General features: G+C 45.2%; 1 protein-coding gene across 3 annotated transcripts in view; it reads right to left on the bottom strand.

Annotated features, from left to right (window-relative positions):
• The window catches only part of Cracd (capping protein inhibiting regulator of actin dynamics), a 123154-nt gene that overhangs the window by 40086 nt on the left and 66187 nt on the right, over positions 1-16881 (bottom strand). For all 3 annotated transcript variants that reach the window (XM_052735223.1, XM_052735222.1, XM_052735220.1), the window contains exon 2: positions 12563-12737. The gene's annotated coding sequence lies outside the window, so the exon portion shown is untranslated. The remainder of the gene's footprint in view (positions 1-12562; positions 12738-16881) is intronic.

Raw genomic sequence — 16881 nt, 5'->3', positions numbered from 1 at the left:
CCGGGACATCAGAACTTCATTCTCTCTTTCTGTCCTGGCTGGATGTTATTGTCATTGATGTCACTGTTATTGGCAGAGAGGCTGAACCTCCAGAAACTTACATTGAGGTCTTGCAGGCACCAGGACCAGCTTCTGGTCTCAGGTTCCAGTCTTTGCTGACTCCCGGACTTATCTTCTCAAAGGCACTGATAACAAGAGCCTGGGGCTCTCCTGGCTCTACACATTGCCTTTCTCTCCCTCTTAGGTAACTGTTATCCAATAACATTGCTAGAAAGAAAAGAAGCATCTTTAATAACCGTCTAACCCTCTCTTCAAGCCATGCAATGGATCCTGCCGCGTGGTCATCTCTGCAGACTCAGCAGGAATGAAATCCAACCCGACATTTCCACACATCTTCTGTGCTCCCCACTTTTTCCAGGACCTGCACTGTATTTTTCCGACTGAGGTCAGATCCAGGCTAAGACTGTCATGACTGATGTTGTCCTTTCCTGTTCAAAGACCCCTCAAGCCAATACAGAGCTCCAGAGTATGAAATCCAGAGTTTCCAGCCCTGTTCCAAGTCTCCCCCATTTCTCTCCAGAGACAGGGGTGGCTGCTCCTCACATCCCTACACAGTCCCCACAAGCAACGTGGCAGACGCAGGAAGGGAAGCTGCTAACCCAGGCCCCGCATCAGCTCTAACAAGTTACTGACCTCCCAGAACCACGGGACACAGCAGACAGGCTTGTGTGCCCATGGCATCTGAGACCTGCATCTTCAGGCCTGAGAGGATGCACAGGCCCACAAAGTGAGTGAGGAGAGAGACACAGAGGACGCTGAACTCTGACTGGAACCTGGCTCCTGACTCCCATCTTGGAGGTTTCTACTTAAAGATGCTTGTATTTTGGGGTGAACGTGGGTGCCACACGGGCAGAAGTTGCTCAGTCACAGACAGGAGCACCCACAGTTACAAAGTGCACACATGAGGGTGCTGTGGGATGTTCTGTATGTCAAATGTGTTGCTCTGATTGGTCAATAAATAAAACACTGATTGGCCAGTGGCCAGGCAGGAAGTATAGGTGGGACAAGCAGAGAAGAGAATTCTGGGAAGTGGAAGGCTGAGGTGGAGAGACGCTGCCAGCCACTGCGACGAGAAGCAGATGTTAAGATACTGGTAAGCCACGAGCCACGTGGCAACTTATCAATTAATAGAAATGAGTTAAATTAAGATATAAGAACAGTTAGCAAGAAGCCTGCCATGGCCACACAGTTTATAAGAAATATAAGTCTCTGTGTTTACTTGGTTGGGTTTGAACAGCTGCGGGCCTGGCAGGTGAGAGAGATTTGTCCTGACTGTGGGCCAAGCAGGACTGGAGAAATTTCTAGCTACATAAGGGTAAGCCAGCGTCACTTCCAAACCCATCAACATCTAATGAGACATGGGTGTCTATGAGTTTTTAAAATAGCCACAATACTAGTTGCAAGTTTTTTTAAATTGTAGCAAAATATATTTGACACAGAACTTACCATTTGGACCACCTTAGCTGTACAATTCACTGACATCAAGTACATTCATATTACTATACACCTGTCATCCCTCTCCACCCTAAACAAACGCTATCTCCCTTCAGTAATAATTCTGCATTTCCTCTTCCTCCATGGTCTCTGGTAACTGGTACTGTCTATCTTTATGAATTTGCCTATCATAGGTGCCTCCTATAAGTGGAATCATACAGCATTTTTTTTTGTGCCTTGTTCATTTCACTTAACATAATGCACTTGAAAGACAATAAGCAAACATTGAAGCTACGGTCTGGCACACAGAGGCAAATGCTCGATCATGGAGCTGTATTCCCTGGCCCCATTTACATATTATCTTGAACATCCACCCATGTCATACAATATCAGAATCCCATTCTTCTTTAACTACTAAAACACTATATGCTATAATCCATGTTTTGTTTAGCTATTCACCCATCCATGGAGATTTGGGCTGTTTCTATTTGTTGGCTATTTTGAACACTACTGCAATGAACAGCAATATTTCTAAGGATCAATGTGGACAGGTGAGGTGGCATACTCCTTTAATCCCAGTATTTGGAAAGCAGAGGCAGGTGGATCTCTGGGAGTTCAAGGCCTGGTCTATAAAGTGAGTTCTAGGCCAACCAGAGCTGTACAGTGAGACCCTGTCTAAAAAACAAAAACAAAACAAAACAAAAAACCAATGTAGCATTACGACTCATAACTAAGTGCAGATCCAAAACAGTGAAGAGGTAGACCAAAAGCTCCTTCTTTGCCCTAAAGACTTGATGTCACCTCCATATACACTCCTAAATTAAAGTCTCTATCTGGAAGATTAGAAGTTCTATGGAACATAAAAGGAGGAGGAAGAGGAGGAGAAAGTGGGTGAAGAAGGAGGAAGATGCTAAAGAGATGTTAGACATTGGCCTAACATCAGATAAGATTGGGGGGTGCAGTGCTGGTGTCTGATGCGCAGGGCCTTCAGCCCCAAGGGTTCCAGCTACGTCACCCCATCTAAACTCTATGAGAACACCCCAGGACCCATTAACTATCAACCTGAGGCTCTGAGTGGGCGGAGTCAATTCTGAGGTACGGTGTGTTGTGTCAGCACTGAGGTAATTCTGGAGCGGTGTGGAGGGTCCTATTTTTCTACATCCTAGAACACTGAAGCCCCTGACCTATGGGTCATTATGGATTTGGAAGGACAGGAAGAAGGAGACACTGTTATTTCCCCTCTCCAACGTCATGTGCTCAGTCGAGGGAATTAACTCTGGTAGGAGGCTGCTTCAGAGCAAATAACAGTATCCTTGGCCCACTTTGTCAGGGCACAGAACGAAGTACAGGGCTGTTCTGAAGCCTGTCTCATTTCTGTGCTCAAAGATCTCAGGAAACATGGCTGAGGCTGGCTGACTTGCTGTACTCTGCTGTAACGCATGGATTGGATTATTATGCTAAGAATCTCATTATCAACAACATAAAGATCAAACATTTTAACCTCCGTTCAGGTGGAGGACTTACTTTCACTGTTATTGTTGATTGTGAAGCCATTTCAGATCACCTTCTTGGACCATTTCAGAGGTCCATGCTGGCATGATGTTCTGTCGCTGGGACCAGGGTAGGCAGTGGGGTCACAGAGTATGTGTTCTTGGTCACAGAATGAAAAGGAGGAACCATTGAGGGGGCTGTGGGGCTAAGAGGTGTGTGATGTCACTGTGCTTGGCCTTTACCTCCAATCTATTGTGACATGATTGACACCTGTAATGATTGGCCTTCAACTCAAGCCCCCGCCAACTGGGCTTTCTCTCAAACCCTGCATGAATTGTGAACAGTCCATTTGCCAGCTCAGAAAACAGCAGTGCTTCCCTTTTGCCAAAATCCTCCTGAACAAAGCTGCATGTTTCCCCAGCATGCCAGGATGGGGCCTGAATTGCTCTGGCTCTGGAAAGTGGAAGTTACGCCGGGTAGGACTCAGTGCTTTGGACCAATGTGCCTGTATGCATGTCTGTGAAATACATGAATGCATTGTGCCCAAGGGGGCCAGAAGAGGGTGCTGGATGCCCTGGGACTGGAGTTATGGATGGCTGTGAATGTTAGGAACTGAATCTGGGTCCTCTGGAAGAGCAACCAATGCTCCTAACTGCTGGGTCATCTTCAGCCCCTGACCAGACCTTAATGATATTGCCAAACTCAACAAGTCTTCCATACTTTCCGTGACATCGGGTGATATACGTTTAGCGATGGCTGACAGTGTACTTCCGCCCTCTGTAGAACTAAAATCTTTCTACCTGACAGCTTTCCAGCTGCTACTCAAAGCTCTGGGCACATTCCAAGACCCACGGACAACACCCCGGAGTTGCAGCCTACAGAGGGAAATTCTCCCATCTGGAAATGAAGGCTCTCTCCAGCTGCACAGTGAATGATGCTTCGGACCAGTACACTCCCCACCCCTGCTTCTCATCCTTTGTCTTTTTCTTTTCTCTCTCTCTCTCTCTCTCTCTCTCTCTCTCTCTCTCTCTCTCTCTCTCTCTCTCTCTCTTTTTGGACAAGCATCATGTAATTTGGGACCATAGATATTGGGTAATTACTATAGCGATGACTTCAGGCATAAGGAAATATAATTACAGCCCAATTTCAGCTTGTTTCCATGACAACGGAGCAACTGCAATTGATCAGCAGTTTTCTCTCTAAACAGATCCATGAGTCTCATTCAAATGAAATGCTAATGAGCAATTAAATATCCTCATCAAACCAACTACAGTTGCTGGGAAAGACTGGAGCCAGACTCCGTCAGGTGTGGCATCTTTGACATGCATCCTGGATTCTGGGATCCTGTAAAAATGTGTGGTGCTCACCAGACCATAGTGGACCAAATGGCCTGTCCATTACAACAGAGACAGGGTATGTCATACGTATTCCAGGGTTGTCTAATTGTCCCTGAATCACAGGACACAGAATCCTCCAGCACGCCTCTCAAGCTCTGGACTCCTCAGGCATCCCTGCTGCCTAGCCTACTTCTCAGTTGCCTCAGTGGAAAAACCTCTTTCCCTATCAATTTCCTCTAGGTCTGTGCTCTGGAAATAAAACACAAGTCATCGGGGCCAGCGTCTCTGCCTCTGGGAACATTACCACGAGTTTGTAAAGCGCTTTACAACAGATTGTACAGGGTCATGCGCATATTTGGCCTTATGATGATACTGGGAGACAGGATGTTAGTTTAGCAGATCAAGGGATTGGCTTCCTCAGGTCACCCAGCTCATGAGTGACAACTCCTGCATTCACAAGACAACTCTGCCTCCTCATCTGCTCCTTCGCTCAGAACTGCTACTGCTGCTGCTTCACCAATACCCTTTTCCCTAGACTTACACACAACCCAGGTCGACATCTAGCCAGTTTTGAATTTCCATTCAATAGTTTTTAAAAACTTCTCTATTTCCTGTTTAATTTAGCCACAAGTCGCTATGGGTAGAGGGTATATGGTCAAGTACAGTTGATCATTTCTGGAAACCGGCAAGGCCAAGTGACCGAAAACACACACAACAAGGGACCCCTGAGCTGTGCTGAAATTTCACTGGGGACATGTCTCATGATGCCCACTGTGTACTCTTTCTTTTCCAGCAGTGATGATGGTACTCTTCATTGCTGCGAGCTGCAGAAATATACAAAGTAGGATTTCAGCTGATTATGACAAAGCTAGTACCTGGAAGTAGCCAAGGGCCTTCCAGAGGTCAAGCTGAGGCTCAAGGAGCCCTGGTGATATTTGGTGGGAGCTTGCTTTGATGATCAGCCGTTTCCTGCTATGAGTTTCTTGTGTGCTATTGTAGCTTTTCCATCATTTATTGGGCACCTTATCCCCTCTACTAAAGGAATATTTAGATAACCTTGTGAGCTGACAGCTATGCACAGCCAGAATCCCAGTTCAAGCTTCCCTGTAATTATCGTCATTGGCAGCATCCGGCCAGGTCCATCCCCAGACGGATGAAAGTACCTTATCAGAGATACCTCTGTACTCTCTAAGAACAGACTTAAGCGTCCAGACTACCCGTTTGAGAAGGCCTGGCAGATGTGCCAACTACCTCCTTTCCCAAATCTTATCTCCAGTTCCAGATCTCCCTTTAACTATCACCAGAGGCATCTAGCTGTACACAGGTTGCCTAGCGACCGCGCACACCTTCCCCCACCCTGCAGAAAAACGGCAGATAGCTTGGACAGATAGGAGCCACAGGAAAAAAGAAGGCAGTTTTATTTTCTCCCATTGACCTAGCAACTTACAGATTCTTAACATTCTCTACCAATCACGCTTAAAGTTATAGTTGAGCACATAAGATCCCTCTTCTTAGATATTACCCAAATTTAGCCTTTAGTTAATTCATTTCCCCATTAGTCACCTTTTGGGTTGCAAATGATAATTAACAATTACTGCCTCTCTATGTGATTCTTATCACCCCTCTGTTTGACCCTGGAAGCCTGGCTTTGCACTGCTAAGGGAATACTGCTTGTAAGTGTATATATACCGGGACTCCCAGGGCACAGGGGGACGGAGAAGAGAAAAGAGAATGGAAGAACTAGATGGGTAAGAACTTGAGAGGAACAAACTGAGACAGGGAAGAACTAGGCTGAAGGGCTAGAAGAGAGGACTAGAGGAACGAGATGGAAGATGAGGAAGAGCCAGATGGGGAAGAACAAGATGAGGAAGAAACAGATGAGAGAGAAGGAGATGGGAGAGGAGCTGATAGGGGAAAGAACAAGATGGATGAGAACCTAGAAGGGGCAGAACTAAGATGAAGGAATTAAGATAGAACCTAGAGGGGACAGCAGATAAGTGTAGAGAGAAATCAGGCAAGAAATGAGCTAAAAATGAGAGCAGAATAGAAGCTTGTAGAGAGAGAACTGACACAGAATAATAAAGTGTATGGACTAAGGAGTTTCGTGTACATAGATTCATTTCTTTTCATCAAAGATTAATTATCAGCTGGTTGTAGATTCTTCCCAGACCCTGGGAGGGGACTATCGAGGGGCTGGACCCCCAAAGGCCCCAATACTTCATCATAGTGGGAAACTAGAGGGTGAATTATATGATTACTGCCTTGTGGAGTGGAAATCACCAGGAAAGTAAAAATGCAGTGTTCATGCATTTATTCATTCAGCAATTACGGAATGCCTAGACTATGCCAGGCACAGTGCTGGGCTGGAAATACAAGCATGGTAGGTCCTAAGACTTAGGGACGGTGAAGTAGATGTGAGGACAATACTGGGTGGAGACTTCGTTAGATTTTGATAAGAAGGGCTCAGGGGTTGTAGACTTGGTCTTTGTTTGGTGACAGTATTTCAAGAGCCTCTGTAAAATTTAGGTGGCACTTAGCTGGAGAGCGTAGGTGTGGGTCCTTAGGGGTGTTTTGTCCCTGGCCTTGTCCTGTCTTTCTCTTTGTTTCCTGTCTGCCACGATGTGAACAGTGTTTTTCTGACATGTGCTCACACTGCCAGCACATTCTACGCAAGTGCATGCAGCCATAGACCAGCTCTTCTGAAGTCATGAGCCAAAGGAAATCAATTCTGTAAGTTACTTTTGTCAAAGAGTCTGGCCACAGCTATGCAAAATTAACAGGCTGATAAGATTAAGGGGAGCCATGGGGCTTGTTTCCCTGGGGAAGCCACAGAAAACTGAGGAGCAAGGAGGAATTAAGGGAAGGAAATGGAGATGGGGTTACTTCAGATGAAAACCACAACATTTCAAAGTAGCAGATGGAGGTTACAGCCACATCTCCACCATTAGGAACACGAGCATCTGTCTGATACTCAGCTTCACTGTTTGCAAAATGCAGGTAGTAGATCAAGACTCAAACTTACCATAAATCCTTCTTTAACAAGATTTTTCTTTCTTTTAATTGTATATATGCTTGTCTATGTAGACATGTATGCACATGCGTACAAGCACCTTGGGGGCCAGAGGTATTGGATTCCCTGGAGCTGGAGTCACAGTGGTTGTGAGCTCCTTGATGTGGGTGCTGGGAATTGAACTCAGGTCTTCTGGGAGAGCAGTACATGCTCTTCAGCACTGAGTCATTTCTCTAAGCCCCTGCCCTAAATCGTTTATCAATTTATATTTTCACCACCAAGGGATGAAGGTTCCAACTGCTACGTGTTCTTGCCAATACTTTTTTAAAAAAACAAAACAAAACAAAATAAAAAACTAACTTTGAGCTGTAGCTCATGTATGTGACATATTTCCTTGTTGAACAAGTAGGGCTTATTTTTAACAACATTCTCTTTCTCTTTTTCCTTCCTTTCTTCCTTCTTTCCGTCCTTCCTTTCTTCCCTCTCTCTCTCTTTCTAAGAAATGTCTATATTAATTCTTTACCTATTTTTTTTAAGAAAGCTTTTTGACCTTTTATTATTGAATTGTAAAAGATCTTTGCCTGCCCCTAACACGAGGATCTTATCAGAGCTATAAGCTATCATCTGCATGTGTTTTCTTTCATTCTATGGGGTTTTTTGCATCCCTTGAACTCAATGGATACACAAAAACCCTAACCCTGTATCTTGTAACCTGGATCAACTTTTCTCTGAAATCTTATAGATTATTTTTATGAATATGGATCCCTTAGGACTTCTTTTGGACAGAGTCTTTCTTTGTGACCCAGGCTGGCCTGCTTTAGTCTTTCAAACAGGCAAGATATTGGGGCCTAAATCATAAGGATACTGTTTGTGGTTTTGTTTGCTAGCTTGTGACATCTTGACCTGTTTGTGCTGTACAGTGAGCACATGCCTACAGAAAGAGATGGAAATTTCCCCCTCACTCTGTTGTCCCTTCCTTGCCCTCTTTCTGACAGAATCCCACCACGTAGCCTAAGCTGCTCTCGAACTCACAATCCTCTTCCCCAAGCCCCTTGGATCCTGGGATTTTAGGGTGTGTGCACCACCATACCCAGCTTGCCACATTCATTCTGGCACTGAAGTTTCTGCTTATGCCATTATCTTGACTGGTTCATGCCCCTCAGCTCTTCCACGTCCTGCCTGTTGTTAGGAGGCCTCTTGGGCCTCCTCATTCCTCAATCCTGTCTTGAATGCTCTGATTCTGACATGAGTTCACTGTGTCCGGAGACCCTTTAGCTTAGAGCTGGCACTTCTAAGTGCCGCAGCTGGACCTGCTAACACAGATGTCAGGGATCCAGGAGGAGCTGGAAGCAGAGAAAATGGAGGCCGCAGAGTTTTCATTCAGCAGTAGGAAGCGGGCAGACAGTGGAGCCCAGAGACCCAAGACCAGTAGGGCACTACGGCCCTGGTAATGCAGCAGCCTCTCTGAAAAGTGCAGTAGTGGCCATTTAAGAACACACTGTCTACTGCTGGCAGCTGCTCAGGGATTTACCAGTGCCGGGACGTTGGGAACACCACTCCAGCCTTAGCTTTCTCACCGGTAAACCGGAGATAATAATGAGAAGTCTTGGGGAGTTGTGGTATTACGTGAGTTCGTCTATGGCAAACACGTTAATGCTATTATTGAGTGGTGACTTTAATAAATGCCACTGGGTATTCTCTATGAAAAAAAAAAAAGAGTCTGTGATCCAAGGAATCTGCTACATATGACATCCCTCTCCTTAGAAACTCACACGGTGCGTAACACAGTAAAAGCCCTGTAAAGCCCTAAGTAAAATTCCTGATATATGTGTATATCAAATGCATTTACCAGATGGCTCTCCCCTCTTCCTACACGTAACACTTATTTCTTCCACTTTCTGTTATTGCTGTTTCTGAGACAGGGTGTTGCTATGTAGCCCTGGATGGTACTCACAATGTAGCTCAGGCTACCCTTGAACTCACGGCATTCCCGCTGCCTCAGCCTATCAAATGCTGACATGTAAGGTGTATTTTCTCATACTTTTAGAAATGTACTATCAATTGTATTTAATTAACGAAGGAAATGCTATTAAATTGCTCAAAACCATCCCGGTTTAAGCTTCACTTTCGCAGAGGCATGTATAATTTAAAAACAGTAGCCGAGGAGCCATGGAGGCCCCTGAGCTACAGAAAGAGCAGAGTGCCCTGAAAGCCTTGAGGAACAGCTGACTTCAGGCAGAGGACAGATCAATGAGCTATTCTTAGCCGCAGACATTTCTAGAACTACTGACGGAGTCCGACCTGCTAAAGTCCAGGAACTTTCTTGACTAAGTCCTACCCTCCTGGGCCCCAAGCCCCTAGACATAGAGTCAGCCTCCCAGGCTTTTAGGGTAACCCTAGTATTCAGGATACTCTCCCTCAACACTGAACCGATTTCACTGAACTGAAATCAGCTGCTTTAAACCTATAACCAGATCATATCCATGGGATCTGGAGTTTGTGTGTCCATGAGAACTTTCTACTTTTGGAATGGAAAACAAAACAAAACTACAGATTCATTTCTAAATCATTCTGCAGTTTTTCTTCTTTCTTTCTTTCTTTCTTTCTTTCTTTCTTTCTTTTTGGTTTTTTTCGAGGCAGGGTTTCTCTGCATAGCCTTGGCTGTCCTGGGACTCACAGTACAGACTAGTCTGGACTTGAACTCACAGAAATTCACCTGCCTCTGCCTCTTGAGTGCTGAGATTAAAGGCATGTGCCACCGCCCTGCTTCATTTCTAAATCTTTATGCAATGTACAGTAGTGTGTCTGTCAACTGAGTAGTAAACTGAAAATAATTTTAGGAAGCACTATTTTTCATTCTTTCATTTTTTTTCCATTTGTAAATACGGTAAACAAGCAGAACTTCAACTACACTGCAAGGCATTCATGTAATATATCCTGGAAGAAAAGGGAAACACTTGTTGTGAGGCAGGTCTCCCTATGTAGCGTTGGCTGGCCTGGAACTCATTATTCACACCAGTTTTTTTTTTTAGAGATTTATTTATTTTATGTATGTGAGTCCTCTATCTGCATATACACCTTTATGCCAGAATAGCATCAGATCCCACTATAGATGGTTGTGAGCCACCATGTGGTTGCTGGGAATTGAACTCAGGACCTCTGGAAGAGCAGTCAGTGCTCTTAACTGCTGAGCCATTGGTTGCTCCAGCCCCCTTTATTACTATTTTAATTTTAAAGACAGACACTAAAAGTCCATAGTCCAAACATCCTTTTAGCTTCTTTACTTAGGAGACAAGTATTTTTATTTATATAAACAAATATGTAACTAAATTATGTCCTCTACTATCAGGTGGTAGTGGCACATGCCTTTAATCTCAGCACTCGGGAGGCAGAGGCAGGAGGATCTCTGTGAGTTCAAGGCTAGCCTGGTCTACAGAGCGAGTTCTGGGACAGCCAGGGCTACACAGAGAAACTCTGTCTCGAAAAACAAAACAAAACAAATGTCCCAAGGCAAAAGTGGAGGTTTCCGAACAGAAGTCAGTAATAAGAACCGATGACATTACCTAGACAGTAATGGAGCTGCTTGACCCAGTGTGGAATTTCCCAAGATTTCTTACAGCCTTCAGGAAAACCCTCACGAGGTAAATGGAACACAGAAGTTAAATGGGAAGAGAACATGTAAGAGTCCAGAGCAATTCACCAAGACACAAGGGACCGGCAAAGTCACAGTCTACTGCAGAAAGGAAGTGTTTTCGGAGGACTCTCTGTCCAAAGGAGGGCTCTGTGGACGTGACTTCACTGAGTCTTGGTCCCCCTTTAGTAGCTTGGTACCTCGTTCTGCTACGAGGTGAAGAAGATCCACATTCATGCTTTACAGCATTAGCAACTGAAACGAAATCCGGACTGACCCCGCCGGACAACGGTCCACTTCATGGGGTGCCCACACTCCATGGATACTTCCTGTTTGCCATACTTTCCTTCCAGCTAAGGCCTCTCCTTTCACTGAGTTTTATTACTCTAAAGGGCTACAATTGAAGCTGACCATTGTCTTATGCGGTTAAACCAGTGGAAAACAAACACAAGCCTGTGGACAGAACTAACAGATTCGGTTGGTGAACACTGCGCAGCTTAACGTGTGCTGCCTGTCTGAGGGTTTTGTAACACAAATACTATCGACTAGAATTTCCTTATTATTATTATTATTATTATTATTATTATTAATTATTTTGGTTTTTTGAGACAGGGTTTCTCTGTGTAGCTTTGTGCCTTTCCTGGAACTCACTCTGTAGACCGGGCTGTCCTCGAACTCAGAGATCCTCCTGCCTCTGCCTCCTGAGTGCTGGGATTAAAGGCGTGCGCCACCACCGCCCTGCTGAGTTTCCTTATTTTTATCTTTGGCATAGGTTAGGTAAGTGGGGTGCCACCACTCAATAGGAGGCTGAGGAAAACCTGAGTTCATGAGCCAGCCCGCGAAGAAACAGGCAAAGCAACCATGTCCATGGAAAGTAATATGCTCTTCGTTGAGTCAGGCTAGAGACGCTAATGAGCACAGCAAGGCTGAAGAAATCAGACCGGAGGGCTGGGATGGCTTCTCAAGAGGGATGCTTTTCAGGAGTTTGGCCATCTCTAACTGTCGCCTCACATCCCGGCACTCAGGTGACAAAGGCCCCGCCCCCTCCCCCCACGCTCTGATCTTAAGGTTCTTGATCAGATTTAGTACCTGTGTCCTATAAGAGGGGGAAGGAGGTGGGGAGAGAGGGAGGGGGGAGGGGGGAAGATGACAGGGAAAAGATAAAGGAGGGGGAAGAGAAGGAGAGGAAAGGTACAGGTTAAGAGTTCTGTGAAGGACACAGTCCCAAAGCAGCCAGAGGTGTCCTGGGGCATACCCATACTCTACATCCTTGCCTCGCGTGTAAGGTCTAGACTGTGGGTATCTTTTCTTCGCCAAATAATGGGTCATAGGAACTTGGTCTTCAATCAGAGGACCCTTGTTGAGCCAAGCCAGTGAGGTGCTGCCCCCCACCCCAGCAGTGAGGGCAGAGGAGAGGAGGCTCAATCCCTGTCAAGGTGACTTCTCCACCCAGCACAGCAGGTGCCGGCCTCAGGCCAAGTGGGACACCTGTATGATGCCGCCGCCCCTTGCCCTCCCAAACCCAAACCCATCCTCCAGGGATCTCCTTTCTCATCCCGGGACTCTGCCAGGGTGTACAAGGAAAGGGCACGTTATTACCTCAGAGTGCTCTCCAGGGTTTCCTCATCCGAAGAGAAGGTCCCATTGCTGGTGCTCTGGGGAGCGCGACTCTGCCTCCCAGCCGATTCCTCCTCCCCAGACAACAGGGTGCTCTTCTTTCTCTTTTTGCCAAACAACTTCTGAAAAGGCTGGAATTTGCCTCCCTTCTTCTTGTCTGTGAATTACAAGATAAACACACAGCTGCAGTTTGATAGGGCTGTGCCTCTGAACCTGGGAACAAATTACCACTCAGCCACCCCTGGCCAAGAGAGCCAGGGCAAAGGGCAGCCATAGACAAAGCCCGCAGCCGTGAACGTCAGGGCCGCCCAGGCGCCAAGGTGCACCGTGAGGCAGAGCATAAGCCACCGGCATGGTGCACCTTTTGACCCTCAGGCTTCTAGAAGATCAAGAAGAGGCTGCAGGCTGCAAGGTCATTGGGGCACCCACACACATGCCACCCGAGGGCGGGGCCTCCTTTCTTTAACAAAGCTGATGGTCAGGGTCATTCTCTGGGAGAAGCTGAGAAAAGCCTCCAAACCATATAGGGACTTAAAAAGTATATAATATAAAACCTCAATCAGTCTGTTTTATCCTTGTCACATACAGAGGGTAATGGTTAACTCTTGGCACAAACTTTGCCCCATTGCCACCCATGACCATATAGTCCCAGCTTATCCGTCATGTCTCCTTTGAAATTCTCCTATGAAGAGACCCCAAGCAGTTGCTACAAAGCTCTCCCCATATATTACCGCATCTACTAGGGACCGAGGCTTGCTGCCAAACTTTGCTGAAGATATTTTCGGCAGTACCTTCCACTCCGTTCCTTTGGATACAAATTCCTTCGCCTCACTCCGGTACAGAAAGTGTAAACCCTGCTCTACCAGGAAAGCCCCGTTTATCATGTTTATTTGAGAACCTCAGAGTCACTGATGGGGTAGTCTGATGACCAAACTGTTTCTCTCACTTCTCTGCCACTGCTCCAAGGACCTGCTAGAAAGATCAGTCTCCACAGCGGCTCGGTGGCATTACAAGACATTACTAGTGCCCCCGTCTGTGCATGACGGATCAGAGAAGCAGATATGAAATAACTCGCTTGGGATCCAGGGAACATATTCTTAGAGTGAGAGTGAGCGGTTCTAAGGAGAAGGGACCATAGAAGATCACCATGCGTATTGAAAATACCCATGGGAAACACATAAGCTAACAGAGTCCCCAGAACACTGCGGCCACAACCTCCTATAGGCGACCTGGGTAGGACAGGCAGGTCAGTGATGTAACAAGTCAGCCCTGCATTTTTCCTGATGAGCCTCGGCTGTGGCCTTACTGAGACTTCATAACAACGGTGAAGCTGAGTGTTCCTTGGAGTTCAAGATCAGCCTGGACTGTATAGTTGAGTTCCTAGATAGCCTGGGCAAAAATGAAACTGAGCTGAGAAAGTGGTGGTTCAAACCATTTCACTCCATACTGCGAGCCAAGGTGCCAAGGAGGCAAACAGACCTCAACTTCAGTGGGCCCTGAAATGAGACACACTTGAAAGGGTTATAATTGATCAGCGGTCTTGGTCCACAGTACACAGTGTGCTAGGCATTTTGTCCTTAAAAAGGGCTACATGTGATTTGTAAGACGAGGGAAATGTACAACACATAGATCATATTTTAAAACAGTAAAGCAGTCAGGTGTGATGGCACATTCCTTTGCTCTCAGCATTTGGGATGCAGAGGGAAGAAGGAGTGTCCGTGTGAATTTGAAGCCAGACTGATGTACACAGTGAGTTCCAGGCCAGCCAGGGCTACACAGCGAGACTCTGTCTCAAAAAATACAAGGTTAGGAAAAAGTTATGAGGATCTGATTTCAGGCATTTATACGTCTTCAATGTATACAGGAACGGATAAGATAGTGATAATCTTGACACCCGCTTTGCTCTCATGAGTAAAATTCCCCCCCAAATTTAAAGCTTCAGGTAGACATTGAGGACGCTAGTGGATGATAAGGCTGAAGACAGGTAAGTCACAGCTTGTTTTTAGGTTGGGCAGCATCATAGTAAATGGTGAGTAATTATAATATATTCCATTTACCCTTAAGGCATAATTCTTGCTTTATCTTTCTTTATCTTTTTATAACACATACACACACACACACACACACACACACACACACACACACACACACACACATCTCTAAGCTCAGATTTTTCTATCAGATATACCCCAAGAGATAATATCCCAAATTAAAAACACCAGTTAGGCTATCCTGACCTCAGCATCGGCCCACAGTCTAGTTCTCCAAGCAAAGCAGAAAAGTGTAGATTATGCTTAGAACTTGTAAATAAGGGACAATCATATCATGATGGGGTGTCAAGGTGGATCTGGTGATGTTCAGGTGAGCTGGAACCAAGGGAGTTCCTTACATTGAGAAGCTAATCAAAACACAGTCTTTGGACAAGTGACTCTCACAGGAAAGCAGCAGGTTAACTTAATCAGCCAGAGGTCCTTAACATCAGTTTATTGTTCTGAAAGCCACCAGGGGAAGTATTTGCTGTTCTGATTACACTGTTGAAGAGGTGATCAGAGCATAGAACACACAAGCAAGGGTATACAAACGGCAGCCTGGAGAAGACGCTGGAGCACAGTAACCTTGACCTGGAGCCCTGCATGGACTTGCTGCAGGATGCTCCCATAGGACAGTCGACTGAGGGAGTGCTGGGACGCAGCACTCTGTTGCTTTGTGCTACACCTTAAAGGATAAACCACAGTTTATCAAGAGTACACGTGCAGGCGTCACCGAGGAAGACCTGTCAAAGTCCAAGCGTCAGGCAGCACACTTCTCAAGGACTGGAATGCTGCTTCAGCAATACCTTAGGTAATTATCATGGAAGGAAAGGAACAGTCAAATATAACCCCAGTCTCCACTGGACTGTAAGCTCTTCTGAGAAGGAGAAAGAAAGACCTCAAGTCCTAACAACAACAACTTCTCTTTAGAGGACACAGGACACCCAAGTTCCTGCCTCCTTGGTGTCTGAGGACATCTCAGTTGGAAAAAGTAACTCCCTATTCTCATTTCCAAAATTTATGCTATGCTTCCTATCAGAAATATCTTCACATATTAAGTTTAGAAGTTTGTCTTATAATTATTTTACTGTTATATTTGTTAATCTTCTAAGATTAATTTTTGAAAAGATTTAGTCATGACACTTAGGTCTATCCTACATTCAGACAGTAAAACATAAAGTGACATTAATAGTGTACACATTCTTTTTAAAATTATTTCTTTTATTTTTGAGATTAAAATATGATTACATCATGTCCCCATAGTCTTTCCTCCCTACAGGCCCTCCCATATATCCCTCTTGCTCTCTTTTAAATTCAGTCTCTTTTTCATTAATTCCTATTACATATACTTACATATGTAATACATACATAAATATATGAATACATACATAAATAGAACCTGCTTAGTCTGTATAATGTTACTTGTATGTGTATTTTCAGGGTGAACCATTTGGTATTGGAGAACTCTTTCCTGGGGAAGACTATTTCTCCCACTCAGCATTCCTTAGTTGCTTATAGTTCTTTGTGTAGGGTTGAGGCCCTGTGCGTTCCCCAACCACATTAACATGTCTACTGCTGTCTATTGTAAGTGTCTATTGCTGTTGTCCTTGCTCAGCTCATGTTTAGGCAGTTATGATGGTGGGACTTTATGGGTATAGAGTATAAACTCTTTAAATCATAACAGGCGTTATATATTATTTATTTGATCCCCCCCAATTTGTATGTTCAAATATAAGACTTCCTACCCCTACTCCTCCCAAAAACTAGTTATGAAACAGTTGCTACTCCCTGCCACAAGGACTATTCCTATACATCTGGACACATGTCTATAAACATCCACCAAATAAACCTAGGACTTCCGAGGGACATTAGAAGTTGGCTCCACAGTCTCAACTGGCTTAAGGGCACAGCCGCTATTTTGTTGGCAAATAGCAATTGCTATTGTTAGTATTGTTAGTATTTTTCATGGTACAGATGGGGCATGAAAGAACAAAGTTATAACAATACAGCAGAACACAGTACACTCCCGCAAAGCTAACATGAAACGTCCCCAGTACACCACCTTAAGAACAGAGCTTAGCAACAGTTCTCCAACGCCGATGTTTGAGATGACATCTGAGGATTGTACAGCCCAAACCTTACTATTCTTAGGTAGATGGGACAATTGGGAAAAGAGGAAGGAGAATTGTAATTACTAATACCTTTGTGTATTCACTGCCTACAGACACAGCTAGGGATTAAATGTGGGGGCCCCAAAGACCATTTGGGGTC

Source organism: Peromyscus californicus, unplaced genomic scaffold (genome assembly GCF_007827085.1).
Source record: "Peromyscus californicus insignis strain IS unplaced genomic scaffold, ASM782708v3 Scaffold_13__1_contigs__length_99412109, whole genome shotgun sequence".
Classification (NCBI taxonomy): domain Eukaryota; kingdom Metazoa; phylum Chordata; class Mammalia; order Rodentia; family Cricetidae; genus Peromyscus; species Peromyscus californicus.
This window is presented reverse-complemented; position numbering and strand designations above follow the sequence as displayed.